Source organism: Bidens hawaiensis, unplaced genomic scaffold, assembly GCF_021521415.1.
Source record: "Bidens hawaiensis isolate Kalapana, Puna unplaced genomic scaffold, B.hawaiensis_p1.1 tig00007248_1, whole genome shotgun sequence".
NCBI lineage: Eukaryota > Viridiplantae > Streptophyta > Magnoliopsida > Asterales > Asteraceae > Bidens > Bidens hawaiensis.
The window spans coordinates 472,599-479,100 of NW_027491500.1; the positions used below are offsets into that span (position 1 = coordinate 472,599).

Sequence of the window (6,502 nt, forward strand, 5' to 3'; positions counted from 1 at the left end):
CTTCGCCTGCAAGCTAAGTTCGCCTGATGACAAGTTCGCCTGAGGTTTAAGTTCGCCTGATGATAAGTTCGCTTGAGGTTTAACTTCGTCTAAAGCTAAGTTCGCCTGAGGTTTAACTTCGCCTAAAGCTAAGTTCGCCTGAGGTTTAACTTCGCATAAAGCTAAGTTCGCCTGAGGTTTAACTTCGCCTAAAGCTAAGTTCGCTGAGGTTTAACTTCGCCTAAAGCCAAGCCAGGTCAGCTCGACCCCAGCCAGGGGCTCTGCCCCTTGGACCCTGCTAGGGGCTGCCGCCCCTAGACCCCGCTGCCAGGGGCGCTGCCCCCGGACCCCCGTTCGTTGTGGGTCACATAAAGATAGAGATACATTATGAGAAGTGATAGTTAATTGATACGTATACTTGTTATACAGTCAGCGTGCATAACTGAAGAAAGGGATTACGATTAACGGTGAACGTAACCGTGTTCAGGTGAGTTTCTAGCCCCATTTATGTGTTATGTTTTCGGGGCTGTGTGCATACTCAATATGTTTGTTAATACGCTTATCCTAAGAGATAAGTGTATGCCTTATGTGAATAATGTGAAATGTATGAATGATGGCTTGACGGTACGTGAACGATCTTCGGATATTGCACGTACTGTCAGGTTGTAACGCTAAGTTAAGGTAAGTATGATATGTATGCTTATGTATAAGAATGTGATAAAGTTAATAAAAGAAGGAAAGGATGGTTGTATGGTTACGAAAAGGGTACCGAGCCCTAATAATACTCGAGGTATGATGTATGGTTGTATGGTAACGAAGAGGGAATCGAACCCTACTAATATTCGAGAACTAGGGAACCGAACCCTACTAATATTCGAGGAAAGAGGGAAACCGAGCCCTAATAATACTCGTGGAAAGAGGGAAACCGAGCCCTAATAATACTCGTGGAAAGAGGGAAACCGAGCCCTAATAATACTCGTGGAAAGAGGGTACCGAGCCCTAATAATATTCGAGGAATGTAGGACGTAATGCTCTTTATAACGTAAGATATGAAAGTAAGTTAATACAAAAGAAAGTAAGAAAGTATGAAAGTAAGAAAGTAAGAAAGTAAGAAAGTATGAAAGTAAGAAAGTATGAAAGTATGAAGGTATGAATGAAAGAATATAATGTTATGTGAATGGTATGATTATGTGATTATCTAGAACTCACTCAGCGTAGCTGACTTTTAGTATGCACGCAGGTGAGTAGGATGAGGCAGCTCGCTTGAGGAGGCACGTGGCACTGAACAAGAGCCTGGCATCTGAAGACTTATGATGTTTTAATTTTAATGTTTTAATGTGAAAAACAAAGGATGTTTTGAGATAAGTTATGGAATATTGTAATGTTTTATGAAAGTTTTATATTCCGCGTAAATGTTTTAATTAACTCTGATATTTAGAACTGTGTTTATGAGTAAATCCAACACGAAAGTAGGGCTACCGGTAACGGGGCCTTACACAAGAAACGCGTTTACAACCATGTCGGATGAGCATGTTTTAGTTAACTAATCCAAACACAACCCATATTTTATTCCTACCAACCCTAAGAGCATTCTCATCATACCCCCTATCTCTAAATCAAAAATTACACTAAAACTCATTACATTTTCTCTCTCCATTTCAATTAAATAATACTTTTTATACCTTTTATCATTACCTTTTCTCTTTCATTTACTCACAGCCACTCTCAAAATATATTAAAAAATTATAAAGGATGAACATTAACTTTTCAAATATACAGAAAAATCACTACTTTTTTTAAAATATAAAAGCCCTTCACTCACAACACTCGAATCACTCTCTAAATTATAAAAACACCTCTCATACAAAATGAGGGGTTGGATAAGAATGCTCTAACACCATTAATTATATGTATACGTATACATATATATGTATACGTATACATATATATGTATACGTATACATATATATGTATACGTATACATATATATGTATACGTATATACATATATATGTATACGTATACATATATATATATATACACATATATATGTATACGTATATACATATATATATATGTATACGTATACGTGTATATATATACGTGTATAGATATACGTGTATATATATACGTGTATAGATATACGTGTATATATATACGTATATATATATACGTGTATATATATATATGTAACCAATATATATATATATATATATATATATATATATATATATATATATAATCATACAACCCCACAACTTTTGTTGTAACAAATTTATTCAAAAACAAACCACTAAAGGTTTAAACTTATACTTTCTTAATCCTAATTCAAACACTTATTTAATTATTTTATCTTTTCCTTATTAATGATAACACATGCACGTAAACCATTTTAGCTTCAAAGGCCGGCCATAAGCCGGCATTAAAACAATTAAACATCTTTCACAAACCTCTAACTCAGTCAACTCTTCATCTAAACATATATCACATATTCATATATATATCTTCTTGTTTCAAACAAACATCTCATTACTATGTTTTAAACAAACAAACAAACCTCAAAATGATCATTAATAATATTATTATCATCTTCTTGTTTTCCCTAACTTTCATTTCAATCCCAACAACAATATCTCAATCTACCACATGCAATGGTATCTCAATATCCTACACATACAACTCCGGCTTTCGAATCCCGCCGACAACCACCAACGCAGCTGATCAGCCTTATAACTTCCAATCTACTCTCATTCTCACCAACAACGCTGCCGAGCGGCTCAACTCATGGCGGGTATTCGTCGGTTTCCAAAACCGAGAGGTCTTAGTTTCCGCTTCTAATGCCGTACTTGCTAATGGGACATCTTTCCCAGCTAGTGTCACTGGTGGGGCGGCCTTTGTTGGGTTTCCGGTTACTGATCTTAAGACCGCGGTGGAGACTGCCGGTGATTTTAATCAAATGCAGGCTCGGGTTCAGTTGGTGGGGACCGAGTTTGGCGTTGCGCCACCGAATGCTTCGTTGCCGGCGAATTTGTATCTTGTTAATGATGGGTTCTTGTGTTCTGATTTATCCACTCCAGGCATGCAACTTTTGTAAACTGTAGACGTTATATGGCTCGTATGACTTTTATAGGCCACAGACTTGTCATATATGTCACATAAGACGTATAAAACAATTATTTTTTTTAATTATACGACTCATATGATCACTTTTGACACAATGCATCACTGACACATAAGTTGGTTTTAGTATATTTATATGAGTTCGCATAACTCGTATGCGGGCCCACGTGTACGTTTTCGTCGTACTGTATAGAATTATACGACATATGATACGACAGAAATGTTATACGACCCATATAACATTTTATTGGTTTGCAACTTGTTATTTATTATTAATGATTATAAACAAAGTTTTTATTAGATGTATTCTAACATGAAACTCGGATTTTATGCAGCAAACAATGAGACACATGTCTGTTGCGAAAAGGACCCGAACGCGACACCTAAAGACGTAGAAGAAGAAGTATTTGAGCCTCGACAAGAGGGCGATATCGTGATTATGTACGATGTAGTCAGTTCACAAGAAACTGAATACATGGCACAAGTCACGGTTTCAAATCACAATCCCCTTAGCCGCCTCGATTATTGGCAGTTAAATTGGGATTGGATGCGAGATGAATTCATTTACTCAATGAAGGGTGCTTACCCGTCGATTATCGACACAAACGCGTGTATATTTGGCCGACAAGGCGAGTTTTATAAAAAGCTCGATTTTTCAAAGGCTTTGAATTGTGAGAGAAGGCCAACTATTGTTGACCTTCCACTCGACAAGACAAATGACACACAGTTGGGACTGGTCCCGTTCTGTTGTAGGAACGGGACCCTATTACCACCATCGATGGACCCTAGCAAGTCCGTCTCGGCTTTCACAATGCAAGTTTTCAAGATGCCACCGGCCCTAAACCGCACTCAACTCATCCCACCTCAAAATTGGAGAATCAATGGGACTATGAACCCTAGTTACCAATGTGGGCCACCCTTACGGGTTACCCCGTCTAGATTACCGAATCCAAGTGGGCTTATCGCTGACTCAACCGCAGTGGCTAGTTGGCGAGTGGTTTGCAATATGACACAAACAACACCAAACACACCAAAATGTTGTGTCTCGTTTTCAACATTTTTTAATAAGTCTGTGGTACCCTGTAGTACCTGTGCGTGCGGGTGTAGTACTGCAAGTACTTGCAGTGCTACTGCACCCGCACTTCTTCTGCCTTCGAAGGCACTTTTGGTGCCTTTCGAAGATAGGACTTCGATGACAGTTAGTTTTGCAAAGGACAATGATTGGGCTTTGCCCGATCCACTGCCCTGTGCAGATAACTGCGGTGTCAGCATCAACTGGCACTTGCTATCGGATTTCAAAGGTGGATGGACCACAAGAATGACCATTTTCAATTGGGGCGAAACTAGTTTTGCCGATTGGTTTGCGGTGGTGGAGTTAGACAAATCGATGACAGGGTTCGAGGATGTGTACTCGTTTAATGGTAGTCGCCTTACGGGGTCTAATAACACAATTTTTCTACACGGTCTCCCAGGCTTAAACTATCTTGTGGCCGAAACAAATGGGCGTAACCCGAAAAGGACCCACGTGTCCCGGGTTCACAACAATCGGTTTTTTCTTTTACTAAGAAAAACATAGACGGGCTCAATGTGGCCCGAGGCGATGGGTTTCCGAGCAAGGTCTATTTTAACGGGTTAGAGTGCTCGCTTCCTTCTGCTCTTCCCATCACAAGTCATGGTCCCAGAACTACCGTTGCAGTTGGTTTAAGTCTTTTTACACTTGTATTATTATTGTGTCTACATAATTTGATCTAAAACATTTTTATTTTCATAAAATAACTTTAGCAAACATATTATTAAAAAAGTACAGTGTATTATTATACACATAAGTTCTTAGAAAGCCTAAAGTACTTGTACATGAGCAAATCTCGAATTCGGAATTCGAAAGGCATAAATTTTGGCAACTTTACACCAAGGAGAGATACTATGCCAAACACCTTGGTCGAGATTACACGATACGCTTGACCAACAGGTAGGGTTGTGAATTTCTAACACATGCGAACTAACACGATGTTCGTGGATATAGGTTTAGCGTAAACACGCCCAGGTTAGTTTTGGGATGAACCGTCAAGCGCGTTTATCTAAATGAATTGTGTTCGTGTTAACACATATAGGCTTGTGAGTTGAATGTTCGACCCATTTATTTTTCAGAGTGTGTTTTAAGTCATAATTTAAACTTGTTGGGCATTTTATGCCAAATTTTACAACTTAAATGATAGAGGGAAATAAGATTAATTAAGAAATGCAATTGTTTAATAAAATTGTCCTTTTGGTTTTAAGTTTATTTTTTAAAGTATTAATATGTAAAATAATAAAAATAAAAGAAATTGGGTTAAACGGGTTGCATTGGTGTTAACCCACGAATAAATGTGTCATATTCGGGCGCATGACACTTTTAATACCCTGCTGAGAGGTTGGGAAACAAAACAAACAAGTGTAGGTTGAAACAAGCCATTTTAGTTCTGGTCAAACTGTATGTATTAGGTATGATTGAATAAAAATCATTTAACAGATTTAAATATTGAAAAGTGAAAACAAACGTACTTTAACCCATTTAACCCGTTTGAGATAACATATAATAGAAATAGACTCGTAAAATATTCATACTTTCTTATCTAAGTTGTGTCACAGCATCCATGAATTTCTTATGTAGTTCATGAGTCCAAACCAAGCGATGCTTATAACCGCGAACCTTACGTTGCTTGCCCTCAATCGGAACACCATCTGATCTTCGACAATACTCTTTTTCTTTCTCGGGGTGACTCGAATTCAGTTCACCTTTTACCTTATGTTCGGAACACGGCATTTTGTTACGAGCAACATGTTGCAATAAACAGTTTACATCATCCACCAGAATTGAGCACACACACCCTTCGTTGTATGCTCCATCATGAATTTGGTTTTGCATTTTTTGACACGACTGATAATCGAATCGATTGATGTAAGAAACATTGAAAATATTGTTTTCACGGACCATATTTCCATTTTTTATTTTTATCTTTTTTTTTTTCTATTCTAAATCTCGTTTTATATGAGTCATTTGTTAGTCTCTTTTAGTTCATTTAAGTCTTACTATATTTATTAAAATTGTAAATTCACACAAAAAGCAAATTGTTATCAAATTTTATATTGTATTAAATATTTAAATACATATAGTTTTAATTTATTTATTATTTACGACGTCATTTGGTTTTCAATTCTACCTTCTAAGATAACATCATGTGTCTGGCATAAGATTTACATGGCTATAATTTATTGTTCTAATTTTTCTTTTATAATAATAAATTTATTTACTTTGCAAAAATTAATTTCTGTAAGAAATAATTTATTTAATTTACTTTCACAACTTTTATATCGTTATTGATTGTTATTTATAAATTATATAAAAATAATCTTAATGGACCCGA

At 36.7% G+C, this 6,502-nt stretch overlaps 1 pseudogene; it reads left to right on the forward strand.

Moving 5' to 3' along the window:
• Positions 1-2,761: 2,761 nt before the first annotated feature.
• Positions 2,762-4,850, forward strand: LOC143634819 (COBRA-like protein 7; annotated as a pseudogene).
• The last annotated feature ends 1,652 nt before the right edge of the window (positions 4,851-6,502 follow it).